Here is a 20,134-nt window from a genome sequence, read left to right as displayed (position 1 = left end):
GATCAAGCCACCAAGACCCGTACCTCGAGAGCATCGGAAGGGTCTAAGATTCTCATTACGACTCGGCATTACGTTTTAAGTATGGTGCAAATCTGGTTTTAAAAGCATAATGGTAAGAATAGGAATAGATTCTGCGCATGTGTCCGAACTTGCCTGTTAAATTTCCGATTAAATATAGAAATATTTTGACATTAAAATATTTTTTTGAAATATATGATTTGGAATAATTCATAGTAACTCTATGAATAATGGATAGTTATAGATGAAATTTCATTAAAAAAATAAAAAATAATTTGTCTCTCCTCAGATTCGAACAGAAGACCAGCAAAATACAATGACACACCCTGCCGATCAAGCCATCAAGACCCGTACCTCGAGAGCGTCGGAAGGGTCTAAGATTCTCATTACGACTCGGCATTAAGTTTTAAGTATGGTGCAAATCTGGTTTTAAAAGCATAATGGTAAGAATAGGAATAGATTCTGCGCATGTGTCCGAACTTGCCTGTTAAATTTCCGATTAAATATAGAAATATTTTGACATTAAATTATTTTTTTGAAATATATGATTTGGAATAATTTATAGTAACTCTATGAATAATGGATAGTTATAGATGAAATTTCATAAAAAAAAAATTAAAAAAAAATAATTTGTCTCTCCTCAGATTCGAACAGAAGACCAGCAAAATACAATGACACACCCTGCTGAACAAGCCACCAAGACTCGTACCTCGAGAGCGTCAGAAGGGTCTAAGATTTTTATTACGACTCGGCATTAAGTTTTAAGTATGGTGCAAATCTGGTTTTAAAAGCATAATGGTAAGAATAGGAATAGATTCTGCGCATGTGTCCGAACTTGCCTATTAAATTTCCGATTAAATATAGAAATATTTTGACATTAAAATATTTTTTTGAAATATATGATTTGGAATAATTCATTGTAACTCTATGAATAATGGATAGTTATAGATGAAATTTCATAAAAAAAAATAAAAAATAAAAAATAATTGGTCTCTCTCCAGATTCGAACAGAAGACCAGCAAAATACAATGACACACCCGGCCGATCAAGCCACCAAGACCCGTACCTCGTGAGCGTCGGAAGGGTCTAAGATTCTCATTACGACTCGGCATTAAGTTTTAAGTATGGTGCAAATCTGGTTTTAAAAGCATAATGGTAAGAATAGGAATAGATTCTGCGCATGTGTCCGAACTTGCCTATTAAATTTCCGATTAAATATAGAAATATTTTGACATTAAAATATTTTTTTGAAATATATGATTTGGAATAATTCATTGTAACTCTATGAATAATGGATAGTTTTAGATGAAATTTCATAAAAAAAAAATAAAAAATAAAAAATAATTGGTCTCTCTCCAGATTCGAACAGAAGACCAGCAAAATACAATGACACACCCGGCCGATCAAGCCACCAAGACCCGTACCTCGAGAGCATCGGAAGGGTCTAAGATTCTCATTACGACTCGGCATTACGTTTTAAGTATGGTGCAAATCTGGTTTTAAAAGCATAATGGTAAGAATAGGAATAGATTCTGCGCATGTGTCCGAACTTGCCTGTTAAATTTCCGATTAAATATAGAAATATTTTGACATTAAAATATTTTTTTGAAATATATGATTTGGAATAATTCATAGTAACTCTATGAATAATGGATAGTTATAGATGAAATTTCATTAAAAAAATAAAAAATAATTTGTCTCTCCTCAGATTCGAACAGAAGACCAGCAAAATACAATGACACACCCTGCCGATCAAGCCATCAAGACCCGTACCTCGAGAGCGTCGGAAGGGTCTAAGATTCTCATTACGACTCGGCATTAAGTTTCAATTATGGTGCAAATCTGGTTTTAAAAGCACAATGCTAAGAATTGGAATAGATTCTGCGCATGTGCCCGAACTTGCCTCTGAAATTTCCGATTAAATATAGAAATATTTCGACATTAAAATATTTTTTTGAAATATATGATTTGGAATAATTCATAGTAACTCTATGAATAATATATAGTTATAGATGAAATTTCATTAAAAAAATAAAAAATAAAAAATAATTTGTCTCTCTCCAGATTCGAACAGAAGACCAGCAAAATACAATGACACACCCTGCCGATCAAGCCACCAAGACCCGTACCTCGAGAGCATCGGAAGGGTCTAAGATTCCCATTACGACTCGGCATTAAGTTTTAAGTATGGTGCAAATCTGGTTTTAAAAGCATAATGGTAAGAATAGGAATAGATTCTGCGCATGTGTCCGAACTTGCCTGTTAAATTTCCGATTAAATATAGAAATATTTTGACATTAAAATATTTTTTTGAAATATATGATTTGGAATAATTCATAGTAACTCTATGAATAATGGATAGTTATAGATGAAATTTCATAAAAAAAAATTTAAAAAAAAATAATTGGTCTCTCTCCAGACTCGAACAGAAGACCAGCAAAATACAATGACACACCCTGCCGATCAAGCCATCAAGACCCGTACCTCGAGAGCGTCGGAAGGGTCTAAGATTCTCATTACGACTCGGCATTAAGTTTCAATTATGGTGCAAATCTGGTTTTAAAAGCACAATGCTAAGAATTGGAATAGATTCTGCGCATGTGCCCGAACTTGCCTCTGAAATTCCCGATTAAATATAGAAATATTTCGACATTAAAATATTTTTTTGAAATATATGATTTGGAATAATTTATAGTAACTCTATGAATAATGGATAGTTATAGATGAAATTTCATTAAAAAAATAAAAAATAATTTGTCTCTCCTCAGATTCGAACAGAAGACCAGCAAAATACAATGACACACCCTGCTGAACAAGCCACCAAGACTCGTACCTCGAGAGCGTCAGAAGGGTCTAAGATTTTTATTACGACTCGGCATTAAGTTTTAAGTATGGTGCAAATCTGGTTTTAAAAGCATAATGGTAAGAATAGGAATAGATTCTGCGCATGTGTCCGAACTTGCCTATTAAATTTCCGATTAAATATAGAAATATTTTGACATTAAAATATTTTTTTGAAATATATGATTTGGAATAATTCATTGTAACTCTATGAATAATGGATAGTTATAGATGAAATTTCATAAAAAAAAATAAAAAATAAAAAATAATTGGTCTCTCTCCAGATTCGAACAGAAGACCAGCAAAATACAATGACACACCCGGCCGATCAAGCCACCAAGACCCGTACCTCGTGAGCGTCGGAAGGGTCTAAGATTCTCATTACGACTCGGCATTAAGTTTTAAGTATGGTGCAAATCTGGTTTTAAAAGCATAATGGTAAGAATAGGAATAGATTCTGCGCATGTGTCCGAACTTGCCTATTAAATTTCCGATTAAATATAGAAATATTTTGACATTAAAATATTTTTTTGAAATATATGATTTGGAATAATTCATTGTAACTCTATGAATAATGGATAGTTATAGATGAAATTTCATAAAAAAAAAATAAAAAATAAAAAATAATTGGTCTCTCTCCAGATTCGAACAGAAGACCAGCAAAATACAATGACACACCCGGCCGATCAAGCCACCAAGACCCGTACCTCGAGAGCATCGGAAGGGTCTAAGATTCTCATTACGACTCGGCATTACGTTTTAAGTATGGTGCAAATCTGGTTTTAAAAGCATAATGGTAAGAATAGGAATAGATTCTGCGCATGTGTCCGAACTTGCCTGTTAAATTTCCGATTAAATATAGAAATATTTTGACATTAAAATATTTTTTTGAAATATATGATTTGGAATAATTCATAGTAACTCTATGAATAATGGATAGTTATAGATGAAATTTCATTAAAAAAATAAAAAATAATTTGTCTCTCCTCAGATTCGAACAGAAGACCAGCAAAATACAATGACACACCCTGCCGATCAAGCCATCAAGACCCGTACCTCGAGAGCGTCGGAAGGGTCTAAGATTCTCATTACGACTCGGCATTAAGTTTCAATTATGGTGCAAATCTGGTTTTAAAAGCACAATGCTAAGAATTGGAATAGATTCTGCGCATGTGCCCGAACTTGCCTCTGAAATTTCCGATTAAATATAGAAATATTTCGACATTAAAATATTTTTTTGAAATATATGATTTGGAATAATTTATAGTAACTCTATGAATAATGGATAGTTATAGATGAAATTTCATTAAAAAATAAAAAATAATTTGTCTCTCCTCAGATTCGAACAGAAGACCAGCAAAATACAATGACACACCCTGCTGAACAAGCCACCAAGACCCGTACCTCGAGAGCGTCAGAAGGGTCTAAGATTGTCATTACGACTCGGCATTAAGTTTTAAGTATGGTGCAAATCTGGTTTTAAAAGCATAATGGTAAGAATAGGAATAGATTCTGCGCATGTGTCCGAACTTGCCTATTAAATTTCCGATTAAATATAGAAATATTTTGACATTAAAATATTTTTTTGAAATATATGATTTGGAATAATTCATTGTAACTCTATGAATAATGGATAGTTATAGATGAAATTTCATAAAAAAAAATAAAAAATAAAAAATAATTGGTCTCTCTCCAGATTCGAACAGAAGACCAGCAAAATACAATGACACACCCGGCCGATCAAGCCATCAAGACCCGTACCTCGAGAGCAACGGAAGGGTCTAAGATTCTCATTACGACTCGGCATTAAGTTTTAAGTATGGTGCAAATCTGGTTTTAAAAGCATAATGGTAAGAATAGGAATAGATTCTGCGCATGTGTCCGAACTTGCCTGTTAAATTTCCGATTAAATATAGAAATATTTTGACATTAAAATATTTTTTTGAAATATATGATTTGGAATAATTCATTGTAACTCTATGAATAATGGATAGTTATAGATGAAATTTCATAAAAAAAAATAAAAAATAAAAAATAATTGGTCTCTCTCCAGATTCGAACAGAAGACCAGCAAAATACAATGACACACCCGGCCGATCAAGCCACCAAGACCCGTACCTCGTGAGCGTCGGAAGGGTCTAAGATTCTCATTACGACTCGGCATTAAGTTTTAAGTATGGTGCAAATCTGGTTTTAAAAGCATAATGGTAAGAATAGGAATAGATTCTGCGCATGTGTCCGAACTTGCCTATTAAATTTCCGATTAAATATAGAAATATTTTGACATTAAAATATTTTTTTGAAATATATGATTTGGAATAATTCATTGTAACTCTATGAATAATGGATAGTTATAGATGAAATTTCATAAAAAAAAAATAAAAAATAAAAAATAATTGGTCTCTCTCCAGATTCGAACAGAAGACCAGCAAAATACAATGACACACCCGGCCGATCAAGCCACCAAGACCCGTACCTCGAGAGCATCGGAAGGGTCTAAGATTCTCATTACGACTCGGCATTACGTTTTAAGTATGGTGCAAATCTGGTTTTAAAAGCATAATGGTAAGAATAGGAATAGATTCTGCGCATGTGTCCGAACTTGCCTGTTAAATTTCCGATTAAATATAGAAATATTTTGACATTAAAATATTTTTTTGAAATATATGATTTGGAATAATTCATAGTAACTCTATGAATAATGGATAGTTATAGATGAAATTTCATTAAAAAAATAAAAAATAATTTGTCTCTCCTCAGATTCGAACAGAAGACCAGCAAAATACAATGACACACCCTGCCGATCAAGCCATCAAGACCCGTACCTCGAGAGCGTCGGAAGGGTCTAAGATTCTCATTACGACTCGGCATTAAGTTTCAATTATGGTGCAAATCTGGTTTTAAAAGCACAATGCTAAGAATTGGAATAGATTCTGCGCATGTGTCCGAACTTGCCTATTAAATTTCCGATTAAATATAGAAATATTTTGACATTAAAATATTTTTTTGAAATATATGATTTGGAATAATTCATAGTAACTCTATGAATAATGGATAGTTATAGATGAAATTTCATTAAATAAAATAAAAATAAAAATAATTTGTCTCTCTCCAGATTCGAACAGAAGACCAGCAAAATAGAATGACACACCCTACCGATCAAGACACCAAGACCTGTACCTCGAGCTCGTCGGAAGGGTCTAAGATTCTCATTACGACTCGGCATTACGTTTTCAGTATTGTGCAAATCTGGTTTTAAATGCACCATGCTAAGAATAGAAATAGATTCTGCGCATGTGCCCGAACTTGCCTCTGAAATTTCCGATTAAATATAGAAATATTTTGACATTAAAATATTTTTTTGAAATATATGATTTGGAATAATTCATAGTAACTCTATGAATAATATATAGTTATAGATGAAATTTCATTAAAAAAATAAAAAATAAAAAATAATTTGTCTCTCTCCAGATTCGAACAGAAGACCAGCAAAATACAATGACACACCCTGCCGATCAAGCCACCAAGACCCGTACCTCGAGAGCATCGGAAGGGTCTAAGATTCCCATTACGACTCGGCATTAAGTTTTAAGTATGGTGCAAATCTGGTTTTAAAAGCATAATGGTAAGAATAGGAATAGATTCTGCGCATGTGTCCGAACTTGCCTGTTAAATTTCCGATTAAATATAGAAATATTTTGACATTAAAATATTTTTTTGAAATATATGATTTGGAATAATTCATAGTAACTCTATGAATAATGGATAGTTATAGATGAAATTTCATAAAAAAAAATTTAAAAAAAAATAATTGGTCTCTCTCCAGACTCGAACAGAAGACCAGCAAAATACAATGACACACCCTGCCGATCAAGCCATCAAGACCCGTACCTCGAGAGCGTCGGAAGGGTCTAAGATTCTCATTACGACTCGGCATTAAGTTTCAATTATGGTGCAAATCTGGTTTTAAAAGCACAATGCTAAGAATTGGAATAGATTCTGCGCATGTGCCCGAACTTGCCTCTGAAATTTCCGATTAAATATAGAAATATTTCGACATTAAAATATTTTTTTGAAATATATGATTTGGAATAATTTATAGTAACTCTATGAATAATGGATAGTTATAGATGAAATTTCATTAAAAAAATTAAAAATAATTTGTCTCTCCTCAGATTCGAACAGAAGACCAGCAAAATACAATGACACACCCTGCTGAACAAGCCACCAAGACTCGTACCTCGAGAGCGTCAGAAGGGTCTAAGATTTTCATTACGACTCGGCATTAAGTTTTAAGTATGGTGCAAATCTGGTTTTAAAAGCATAATGGTAAGAATAGGAATAGATTCTGCGCATGTGTCCGAACTTGCCTATTAAATTTCCGATTAAATATAGAAATATTTTGACATTAAAATATTTTTTTGAAATATATGATTTGGAATAATTCATTGTAACTCTATGAATAATGGATAGTTATAGATGAAATTTCATAAAAAAAAATAAAAAATAAAAAATAATTGGTCTCTCTCCAGATTCGAACAGAAGAAAAGCAAAAAACAATGACACACCCGGCCGATCAAGCCACCAAGACCCGTACCTCGAGAGCATCGGAAGGGTCTAAGATTCTCATTACGACTTGGTTACGTTTTAAGTATGGTGCAAATCTGGTTTTAAAAGCATAATGGTAAGAATAGGAATAGATTCTGCGCATGTGTCCGAACTTGCCTGTTAAATTTCCGATTAAATATAGAAATATTTTGACATGAAAATATTTTTTTGAAATATATGATTTGGAATAATTCATAGTAACTCTATGAATAATGGATAGTTATAGATGAAATTTCATTAAATAAAATAAAAATAAAAATAATTTGTCTCTGTCCAGATTCGAAAAGAAGACCAGCAAAATAGAATGACACACCCTGCCGATCAAGACACCAAGACCCGTACCTCGAGAGCGTCGGAAGGGTCTAAGATTCTCATTACGACTCGGCCTTACGTTTTCAGTATTGTGCAAATCTGGTTTTAAATGCACCATGCTAAGAGTTGGAATAGATTCTGCGCATGTGCCCGAACTTGCCTCTGAAATTTCCGATTAAATATAGAAATATTTCGACATTAAAATATTTTTTTGAAATATATGATTTGGAATAATTTATAGTAACTCTATGAATAATGGATAGTTATAGATGAAATTTCATTAAAAAAATAAAAAATAATTTGTCTCTCCTCAGATTCGAACAGAAGACCAGCAAAATACAATGACACACCCTGCTGAACAAGCCACCAAGACTCGTACCTCGAGAGCGTCAGAAGGGTCTAAGATTTTCATTACGACTCGGCATTAAGTTTTAAGTATGGTGCAAATCTGGTTTTAAAAGCATAATGGTAAGAATAGGAATAGATTCTGCACATGTGTCCGAACTTGCCTATTAAATTTCCGATTAAATATAGAAATATTTTGACATTAAAATATTTTTTTGAAATATATGATTTGGAATAATTCATTGTAACTCTATGAATAATGGATAGTTATAGATGAAATTTCATAAAAAAAAATAAAAAATAAAAAATAATTAGTCTCTCTCCAGATTCGAACAGAAGACCAGCAAAATACAATGACACACCCGGCCGATCAAGCCACCAAGACCCGTACCTCGAGAGCATCGGAAGGGTCTAAGATTCTCATTACGACTCGGCATTACGTTTTAAGTATGGTGCAAATCTGGTTTTAAAAGCATAATGGTAAGAATAGGAATAGATTCTGCGCATGTGTCCGAACTTGCCTGTTAAATTTCCGATTAAATATAGAAATATTTTGACATTAAAATATTTTTTTGAAATATATGATTTGGAATAATTCATAGTAACTCTATGAATAATGGATAGTTATAGATGAAATTTCATTAAATAAAATAAAAATAAAAATAATTTGTCTCTCTCCAGATTCGAACAGAAGACCAGCAAAATAGAATGACACACCCTACCGATCAAGACACCAAGACCTGTACCTCGAGCTCGTCGGAAGGGTCTAAGATTCTCATTACGACTCGGCATTACGTTTTCAGTATTGTGCAAATCTGGTTTTAAATGCACCATGCTAAGAATAGGAATAGATTCTGCGCATGTGCCCGAACTTGCCTCTGAAATTTCCGATTAAATATAGAAATATTTTGACATTAAAATATTTTTTTGAAATATATGATTTGGAATAATTCATAGTAACTCTATGAATAATATATAGTTATAGATGAAATTTCATTAAAAAAATAAAAAATAATTTGTCTCTCCTCAGATTCGAACAGAAGACCAGCAAAATACAATGACACACCCTGCCGATCAAGCCATCAAGACCCGTACCTCGAGAGCGTCGGAAGGGTCTAAGATTCTCATTACGACTCGGCATTAAGTTTCAAGTATGGTGCAAATCTGGTTTTAAAAGCACAATGCAAAGAATTGGAATAGATTCTGCGCATGTGCCCGAACTTGCCTCTGAAATTTCCGATTAAATATAGAAATATTTCGACATTAAAATATTTTTTTGAAATATATGATTTGGAATAATTCATAGTAACTCTATGAATAATGGATAGTTATAGATGAAATTTCATTAAAAAAATAAAAAATAATTTGTCTCTCCTCAGATTCGAACAGAAGACCAGCAAAATACAATGACACACCCTGCCGATCAAGCCATCAAGACCCGTACCTCGAGAGCGTCGGAAGGGTCTAAGATTGTCATTACGACTCGGCATTAAGTTTTAAGTATGGTTCAAATCTGGTTTTAAAAGCATAATGGTAAGAATAGGAATAGATTCTGCGCATGTGTCCGAACTTGCCTATTAAATTTCCGATTAAATATAGAAATATTTTGACATTAAAATATTTTTTTGAAATATATGATTTGGAATAATTCATTGTAACTCTATGAATAATGGATAGTTATAGATGAAATTTCATAAAAAAAAATAAAAAATAAAAAATAATTGGTCTTTCTCCAGATTCGAACAGAAGACCAGCAAAATACAATGACACACCCGGCCGATCAAGCCACCAAGACCCGTACCTCGAGAGCATCGGAAGGGTCTAAGATTCTCATTACGACTCGGCATTAAGTTTTAAGTATGGTGCAAATCTGGTTTTAAAAGCATAATGGTAAGAATAGGAATAGATTCTGCGCATGTGTCCGAACTTGCCTGTTAAATTTCCGATTAAATATAGAAATATTTTGACATTAAAATATTTTTTTGAAATATATGATTTGGAATAATTCATAGTAACTCTATGAATAATGGATAGTTATAGATGAAATTTCATTAAATAAAATAAAAATAAAAATAATTTGTCTCTCTCCAGATTCGAACAGAAGACCAGCAAAATAGAATGACACCCTGCCGATCAAGACACCAAGACCTGTACCTCGAGCTCGTCGGAAGGGTCTAAGATTCTCATTACGTTTCGGCATTACGTTTTCAGTATTGTGCAAATCTGGTTTTAAATGCACCATGCTAAGAATAGGAATAGATTCTGCGCATGTGCCCGAACTTGCCTCTGAAATTTCCGATTAAATATAGAAATATTTTGACATTAAAATATTTTTTTGAAATATATGATTTGGAATAATTCATAGTAACTCTATGAATAATATATAGTTATAGATGAAATTTCATTAAAAAAATAAAAAATAAAAAATAATTTGTCTCTCTCCAGATTCGAACAGAAGACCAGCAAAATACAATGACACACCCTGCCGATCAAGCCACCAAGACCCGTACCTCGAGAGCATCGGAAGGGTCTAAGATTCCCATTATGACTCGGCATTAAGTTTTAAGTATGGTGCAAATCTGGTTTTAAAAGCATAATGGTAAGAATAGGAATAGATTCTGCGCACGTGTCCGAACTTGCCTGTTAAATTTCCGATTAAATATAGAAATATTTTGACATTAAAATATATTTTTGAAATATATGATTTGGAATAATTCATAGTAACTCTATGAATAATGGATAGTTATAGATGAAATTTCATAAAAAAAAAATTAAAAAAAAATAATTGGTCTCTCTCCAGACTCGAACAGAAGACCAGCAAAATACAATGACACACCCTGCCGATCAAGCCATCAAGACCCGTACCTCGAGAGCGTCGGAAGGGTCTAAGATTCTCATTACGACTCGGCATTAAGTTTCAAGTATGGTGCAAATCTGGTTTTAAAAGCCCAATGCTAAGAATTGGAATAGATTCTGCGCATGTGCCCGAACTTGCCTCTGAAATTTCCGATTAAATATAGAAATATTTCGACATTAAAATATTTTTTTGAAATATATGATTTGGAATAATTCATAGTAACTCTATGAATAATGGATAGTTATAGATGAAATTTCATTAAAAAAATAAAAAATAATTTGTCTCTCCTCAGATTCAAACAGAAGACCAGCAAAATACAATGACACACCCTGCTGATCAAGCCACCAAGACTCGTACCTCGAGAGCGTCAGAAGGGTCTAAGATTGTCATTACGACTCGGCATTAAGTTTTAAGTATGGTGCAAATCTGGTTCTAAAAGCATAATGGTAAGAATAGGAATAGATTCTGCGCATGTGTCCGAACTTGCCTATTAAATTTCCGGTTAAATATAGAAATAATTTGACATTAAAATATTTTTTTGAAATATATGATTTGGAATAATTCATAGTAACTCTATGAATAATGGATAGTTATAGATGAAATTTCATAAAAAAAAATAAAAAATAAAAAATAATTGGTCTCTCTCCAGATTTGAACAGAAGACCAGCAAAATACAATGACATACCCTGCCGATCAAGCCACCAAGACCCGTACCTCGAGAGCATCGGAAGGGTCTAAGATTCTCATTACGACTCGGCACTAAGTTTTAAGTATGGTGCAAATCTGGTTTTAAAAGCATAATGGTAAGAATAGGAATAGATTCTGCGCATGTGTCCGAACTAGAATGTTAAATTTCCGATTAAATATAGAAATATTTTGACATTAAAATATTTTTTTGAAATATATGATTTGGAATAATTCATAGTAACTCTATGAATAATATATAGTTATAGATGAAATTTCATTAAAAAAATAAAAAATAATTTGTCTCTCTCCAGATTCGAACAGAAGACCAGCAAAATAGAATGACACACCCTGCCGATCAAGACACCAAGACCTGTACCTCGAGCTCGTCGGAAGGGTCTAAGATTCTCATTACGACTCGGCATTACGTTTTCAGTATTGTGCAAATCTGGTTTTAAATGCACCATGCTAAGAATAGGAATAGATTCTGCGCATGTGCCCGAACTTGCCTCTGAAATTTCCGATTAAATATAGAAATATTTTGACATTAAAATATTTTTTTGAAATATATGATTTGGAATAATTCATAGTAACTCTATGAATAATATATAGTTATAGATGAAATTTCATTAAAAAAATAAAAAATAAAAAATAATTTGTCTCTCTCCAGATTCGAACAGAAGACCAGCAAAATACAATGACACACCCTGCCGATCAAGCCACCAAGACCCGTACCTCGAGAGCATCGGAAGGGTCTAAGATTCCCATTACGACTCGGCATTAAGTTTTAAGTATGGTGCAAATCTGGTTTTAAAAGCATAATGGTAAGATTAGGAATAGATTTTGCGCATGTGTCCGAACTTGCCTGTTAAATTTCCGATTAAATATAGAAATATTTTGACATTAAAATATTTTTTTGAAATATATGATTTGGAATAATTCATAGTAACTCTATGAATAATGGATAGTTATAGATGAAATTTCATTAAAAAAATAAAAAATAAAAAATAATTTGTCTCTTTCCAGATTCGAACAAAAGACCAGCAAAATACAATGACACACCCTGCCGATCAAGCCACCAAGACCCGTACCTCGAGAGCATCGGAAGGGTCTAAGATTCCCATTACGACTCGGCATTAAGTTTTAAGTATGGTGCAAATCTGGTTTTAAAAGCATAATGGTAAGAATAGGAATAGATTCTGCGCATGTGTCCGAACTTGCCTGTTAAATATCCGATTAAATATAGAAATATTTTGACATTAAAATATTTTTTTGAAATATATGATTTGGAATAATTCATAGTAACTCTATGAATAATGGATAGTTATAGATGAAATTTCATAAAAAAAAAATTAAAAAAAATAATTGGTCTCTCTCCAGACTCGAACAGAAGACCAGCAAAATACAATGACACACCCTGCCGATCAAGCATTCAAGACCCGTACCTCGAGAGCGTCGGAAGGGTCTAAGATTCTCATTACGACTCGGCATTAAGTTTCAAGTATGGTGCAAATCTGGTTTTAAAAGCACAACGCTAAGAATTGGAATAGATTCTGCGCATGTGCCCGAACTTGCCTCTGAAATTTCCGATTAAATATAGAAATATTTCGACATTAAAATATTTATTTGAAATATATGATTTGGAATAATTCATAGTAACTCTATGAATAATGGATAGTTATAGATGAAATTTCATTAAAAAAATAAAAAATAATTTGTCTCTCCTCAGATTTAAACAGAAGACCAGCAAAATACAATGACACACCCTGCCGATCAAGACACCAAGACCTGTACCTCGAGAGCGTCGGAAGGGTCTAAGATTCTCATTACGACTCGGCATTAAGTTTTCAGTATTGTGCAAATCTGGTTTTAAATGCACCATGCTAAGAATAGGAATAGATTCTGCGCATGTGCCCGAACTTGCCTCTGAAATTTCCGATTAAATATAGAAATATTTTGACATTAAAATATTTTTTTGAAATATATGATTTGGAATAATTCATAGTAACTCTATGAATAATATATAGTTATAGATGAAATTTCATTAAAAAAATAAAAAATAAAAAATAATTGGTCTCTCTCCAGATTCGAACAGAAGACCAGCAAAATACAATGACACACCCTGCCGATCAAGCCATCAAGACCCGTACCTCGAGAGCGTCGGAAGGGTCTAAGATTCTCATTACGACTCGGCATTAAGTTTCAAGTACGGTGCAAATCTGGTTTTAAAAGCACAATGCTAAGAATTGGAATAGATTCTGCGCATGTGCCCGAACTTGCCTCTGAAATTTCCGATTAAATATAGAAATATTTCGACATTAAAATATTTTTTTGAAATATATGATTTGGAATAATTCATAGTAACTCTATGAATAATGGATAGTTATAGATGAAATTTCATTAAATAAAATAAAAAATAATAAATAATTTGTCTCTCTCCAGATTCGAACAGAAGACCAGCAAAATACAATGACACACCCTGCCGATCAAGACACCAAGACCTGTACCTCGAGCTCGTCGGAAGGGTCTAAGATTCTCATTACGACTCGGCATTAAGTTTTCAGTATTGTGCAAATCTGGTTTTAAATGCACCATGCTAAGAATAGGAATAGATTCTGCGCATGTGCCCGAACTTGCCTCTGAAATTTCCGATTAAATATAGAAATATTTTGACATTAAAATATTTTTTTGAAATATATGATTTGGAATAATTCATAGTAACTCTATGAATAATATATAGTTATAGATGAAATTTCATTAAAAAAAATAAAAAATAAAAAATAATTTGTCTCTCTCCAGATTCGAACAGAAGACCAGCAAAATACAATGACACACCCTGCCGATCAAGCCACCAAGACCCGTACCTCGAGAGCATCGGAAGGGTCTAAGATTCCCATTACGACTCGGCATTAAGTTTTAAGTATGGTGCAAATCTGGTTTTAAAAGCATAATGGTAAGAATAGGAATAGATTCTGCGCATGTGTCCGAACTTGCCTGTTAAATTTCCGATTAAATATAGAAATATTTTGACATTAAAATATTTTTTTGAAATATATGATTTGGAATAATTCATAGAAACTCTATGAATAATGGATAGTTATAGATGAAATTTCATTAAAAAAAAATAAAAAATAAAAAATAATTTGTCTCTCTCCAGATTCGAACAGAAGACCAGCAAATTACAATGACACATCCTGCCGATAAAGCCACGAAGACTCGTACCTCGAGGGCGTTAGAAGGATCTAAGAATCTCATTACGAATCGGAATTAAGCTTTATGTACGGTGCAAATCTGATTTTAAAAGCACAATGCTAAGAATAGGAATAGATTCTGCGCATGTGCCCGAACTTGCCTCTGAAATTTCCGATTAAATATAGAAATATTTTGACATTAAAATATTTTTTTGAAATATATGATTTGGAATAATTCATAGTAACTCTATGAATAATGGATAGTTATAGATGAAATTTCATAAAAAAAAAATAATTTGTCTCCCTCCAGATTCGAACAGAAGACCACCAACATACAACGACACACCCAGCCGATCAAGCCACCAAGACCCGTACCTCGAGAGCGTCGGAAGGGTCTAAGATTCTCATTACGACTCGGCATTAAGTTTCAAGTATGGTGCAAATCTGGTTTTAAAAGCACAATGCTAAGAATTGGAATAGATTCTGCGCATGTGCCCGATTTTGCCTCTGAAATTTCCGATTAAATATAGAAATATTTCGACATTAAAATATTCTTTTGAAATATATGATTTGGAATCATTCATAGTAACTCTATGAATAATGGATAGTTATAGATAAAATGTCATTAAAAAAATAAAAAATAATTTGTCTCTCTCCAGATTCGAACAGAAGACCAGCAAAATACAATGACACACCCTGCTGATCAAGCCACCAAGACTCGTACCTCGATAGCGTCAGACGGGTCTAAGATTCTCATTACGACTCGGCATTAAGTTTTAAGTATGGTGCAAATCTGGTTTTAAAAGCATAATGGTAAGAATAGGAATAGATTCTGCGAATGTGTCCGAACTTGCCTCCTAAATTTCCGATTAAATATAGAATTATTTTGACATTAAATATTTTTTTGAAAACATTTGATTTGGAATAGTTTATAGTAACTCTATGAATAATGGAGAAATATAGATAAAATTTATTTAAAAAAAAAGAAAAAATTATAAAATTATTAGTAGCTCTCAAGATTCGAACAAAAGACCAGCAAAATACAATGACACACCCTGCCGAACAAGCCACCAAGACCCGTACCTCGAGAGCATCGGAAGGGTCTAAGATTCCCATTACGACTCGGCATTAAGTTTTAAGTATGGTGCAAATCTGGTTTTAAAAGCATAATGGTAAGAATAGGAATAGATTCTGCGCATGTGTCCGAACTTGCCTGTTAAATATCCGATTAAATATAGAAATATTTTGACATTAAAATATTTTTTTGAAATATATGATTTGGAATAATTCATAGTAACTCTATGAATAATGGATAGTTATAGATGAAATTTCATAAAAAAAAATTAAAAAAAAATAATTGGTCTCTCTCCAGACTCGAACAGAAGACCAGCAAAATACAATGACACACCCTGCCGATCAAGCATTCAAGACCCGTACCTCGAGAGCGTCGGAAGGGTCTAAGATTCTCATTACGACTCGGCATTAAGTTTCAAGTATGGTGCAAATCTGGTTTTAAAAGCACAATGCTAAGAATTGGAATAGATTCTGCGCATGTGCCCGAACTTGCCTCTGAAATTTCCGATTAAATATAGAAATATTTTGACATTAAAATATTTTTTTGAAATATATGATTTGGAATAATTCATAGTAACTCTATGAATAATGGATAGTTATAGATGAAATTTCATAAAAAAAAAATAATTTGTCTCCCTCCAGATTCGAACAGAAGACCACCAACATACAACGACACACCCAGCCGATCAAGCCACCAAGACCCGTACCTCGAGAGCGTCGGAAGGGTCTAAGATTCTCATTACGACTCGGCATTAAGTTTCAAGTATGGTGCAAATCTGGTTTTAAAAGCACAATGCTAAGAATTGGAATAGATTCTGCGCATGTGCCCGATTTTGCCTCTGAAATTTCCGATTAAATATAGAAATATTTCGACATTAAAATATTCTTTTGAAATATATGATTTGGAATCATTCATAGTAACTCTATGAATAATGGATAGTTATAGATAAAATGTCATTAAAAAAAATAAAAAATAATTTGTCTCTCTCCAGATTCGAACAGAAGACCAGCAAAATACAATGACACACCCTGCTGATCAAGCCACCAAGACTCGTACCTCGATAGCGTCAGACGGGTCTAAGATTCTCATTACGACTCGGCATTAAGTTTTAAGTATGGTGCAAATCTGGTTTTAAAAGCATAATGGTAAGAATAGGAATAGATTCTGCGAATGTGTCCGAACTTGCCTCCTAAATTTCCGATTAAATATAGAATTATTTTGACATTAAATATTTTTTTGAAAACATTTGATTTGGAATAGTTTATAGTAATTCTATGAATAATGGAGAAATATAGATAAAATTTATTTAAAAAAAAAGAAAAAATTATAAAATTATTAGTAGCTCTCGAGATTCGAACAAAAGACCAGCAAAATACAATGACACACCCTGCCGAACAAGCCACCAAGACTCGTACTTCGAGAGCGTCGGAAGGGTCTAAGATTCTCATTACGACTCGGCAATAAGTTTAAAGAACGGTGTAAATCTGGTTTTAAAAGCACAATGCTAAGAATATTAATAGATTCTGCGCATGTGCCCGAACTTGCCTCTTAAATTTCCGATTAAATATAGAAATATTTTGACATTAAATATTTTTTTGAAACATTTGATTTGGAATAGTTTATAGTAACTCTATGAATAATGGAGAAATATAGATAAAATTTATTTTAAAAAAAAGAAAAAATTATAAAATTATTAGTAGCTCTCGAGATTCGAACAGAAGAACAGCAAATTACAATGACACATCCTGCCGATAAAGCCACGAAGACTCGTACCTCGAGAGCGTTAGATGGATCTAAGAATCTCATTACGAATCGGAATTAAGCTTTATGTACGGTGCAAATCTGATTTTAAAAGCACAATGCTAAGAATAGGAATAGATTCTGCGCATGTGCCCGAACTTGCCTCTGAAATTTCCGATTAAATATAGAAATATTTTGACATTAAAATATTTTTTTGAAATATATGATTTGGAATAATTCATAGTATTCTATGAATAATGGATAGTTATAGATGAAATTTCATAAAAAAAAAAATAATTTGTCTCCCTCCAGACTCGAACAGAAGACCAGCAACATACAACGACACACCCAGCCGATCAAGCCACCAAGACCCGTACCTCGAGAGCGTCGGAAGGGTCTAAGATTCTCATTACGACTCGGCTTTAAGTTTCAAGTATGGTGCAAATCTGGTTTTAAAAGCATAATGCTTAGAATTGGAATAGATTCTGCGCATGTGCCCGATTTTGCCTCTGAAATTTCCGATTAAATATAGAAATATTTCGACATTAAAATATTTTTTTGAAATATATGATTTGGAATCATTCATAGTAACTCTATGAATAATGGATAGTTATAGATAAAATTTCATTAAAAAAAAAATAAAAAATAATTTGTCTCTCTCCAGATTCGAACAGAAGACCAGCAAAATACAATGACACACCCTGCTGATCAAGCCACCAAGACTCGTACCTCGATAGCGTCAGACGGGTCTAAGATTCTCATTACGACTTGGCATTAAGTTTTAAGTATGGTGCAAATCTGGTTTTAAAAGCATAATGGTAAGAATAGGAATAGATTCTGCGAATGTGTCCGAACTTGCCTCCTAAATTTCCGATTAAATATAGAATTATTTTGACATTAAATATTTTTTTGAAACATTTGATTTGGAATAGTTTATAGTAACTCTATGAATAATGGAGAAATATAGATAAAATTTATTTAAAAAAAAAAGAAAAAATTATAAAATTATTAGTAGCTCTCGAGATTCGAACAGAAGACCAGCAAATTACAATGACACATCCTGCCGATAAAGAAACGAAGACTCGTACCTCGAGAGCGTTAGATGGATCTAAGAATCTCATTACGAATCGGAATTAAGCTTTAAGTACGGTGCAAATCTGATTTGAAAAGCACAATGCTAAGAATAATAATAGATTCTGCGCATGTGCCCGAACTTGCCTCTGAAATTTCCGATTAAATATAGAAATATTTTGACATTAAAATATTTTTTTTTGAAATATATGATTTGGAATAATTCATAGTAACTCTATGAATAATGGATAGTTATAGATGAAATTTCATTAAAAAAATAAAAAATAAAAAATAATTTGTCTCTCTCCAGATTCGAACAGAAGACCAGCAAAATACAATAACACACCCTCCCGATGAAGCCACCAAGACCCGTACCTCGAGAGCATCGGAATGGTCTAAGATTCTCATTACGACTCGGCATTAAGTTTTAAGTCTGGTGCAAATCTGGTTTTAAAAGCACAATGCTAAGAATAGGAATAGATTCTGCGCATGTGCCCGAACTTGCCTCTGAAATTTCCAATTAAATATAGAAATATTTCGACATTAAAATATTTTTTTGAAATATATGATTTGGAATAATTCATAGTAACTCTATGAATAATGGATAGTTATAGATGAAATTTCATTAAAAAAATAAAAAATAAAAAATAATTTGTCTCTCTCCAGATTCGAACAGAAGACCAGCAAAATACAATGACACACCCTGCCGATCAAGCCACCAAGACCCGTACCTCGAGAGCATCGGAAGGGTATAAGATTCTCATCACGACTCGGCATTAAGTTTTAAGTATGGTGCAAATCTGGTTTTAAAAGCACAATGCTAAGAATAGGAATAGATTCTGCGCATGTGCTCGAACTTGCCTCTGAAAGTTCCGATTAAATATAGAAATATTTCGACATTAAAATATTTTTTTGAAATATATGATTTGGAATAATTCATAGTAACTCTATGAATAATGGATAGTTATAGATGAAATTTCATTGAAAAAATAAAAAATAATTTGTCTCTCTCCAGATTCGAACAGAATACCAGCAAAATACAATGACACACCCTGCCTATGAAGCCACCAAGACTCGTACCTCGAAAGCGTCAGAAGGTTCTAAGATTCTCATTACGACTCGGCATTAAGTTTTAAGTATGGTGCAAATCTGGTTTTAAAAGCACAATGCTAAGAATAGGAATAGATTCTGCGCATGTGTCCGAACTTGCATGTTAAGTTTCCGATTAAATATAGAAATATTTTGACATTAAAATATTTTTTTGAAATATATAATTTGGAATAATTCATAGTAACTCTATGAATAATGGATAGTTATAAATGAAATTTCATGAAAAAAAAAATAAAAAAAAAATAATTGGTCTCTCTCCAGATTCGAACAGAAGACCAGCAA

This window comes from Argiope bruennichi, chromosome 9, assembly GCF_947563725.1.
Source record: "Argiope bruennichi chromosome 9, qqArgBrue1.1, whole genome shotgun sequence".
Lineage (NCBI taxonomy): Eukaryota > Metazoa > Arthropoda > Arachnida > Araneae > Araneidae > Argiope > Argiope bruennichi.
The sequence above is the reverse complement of the archived record's forward strand: the minus strand, read 5'-3'. Positions refer to the sequence as shown.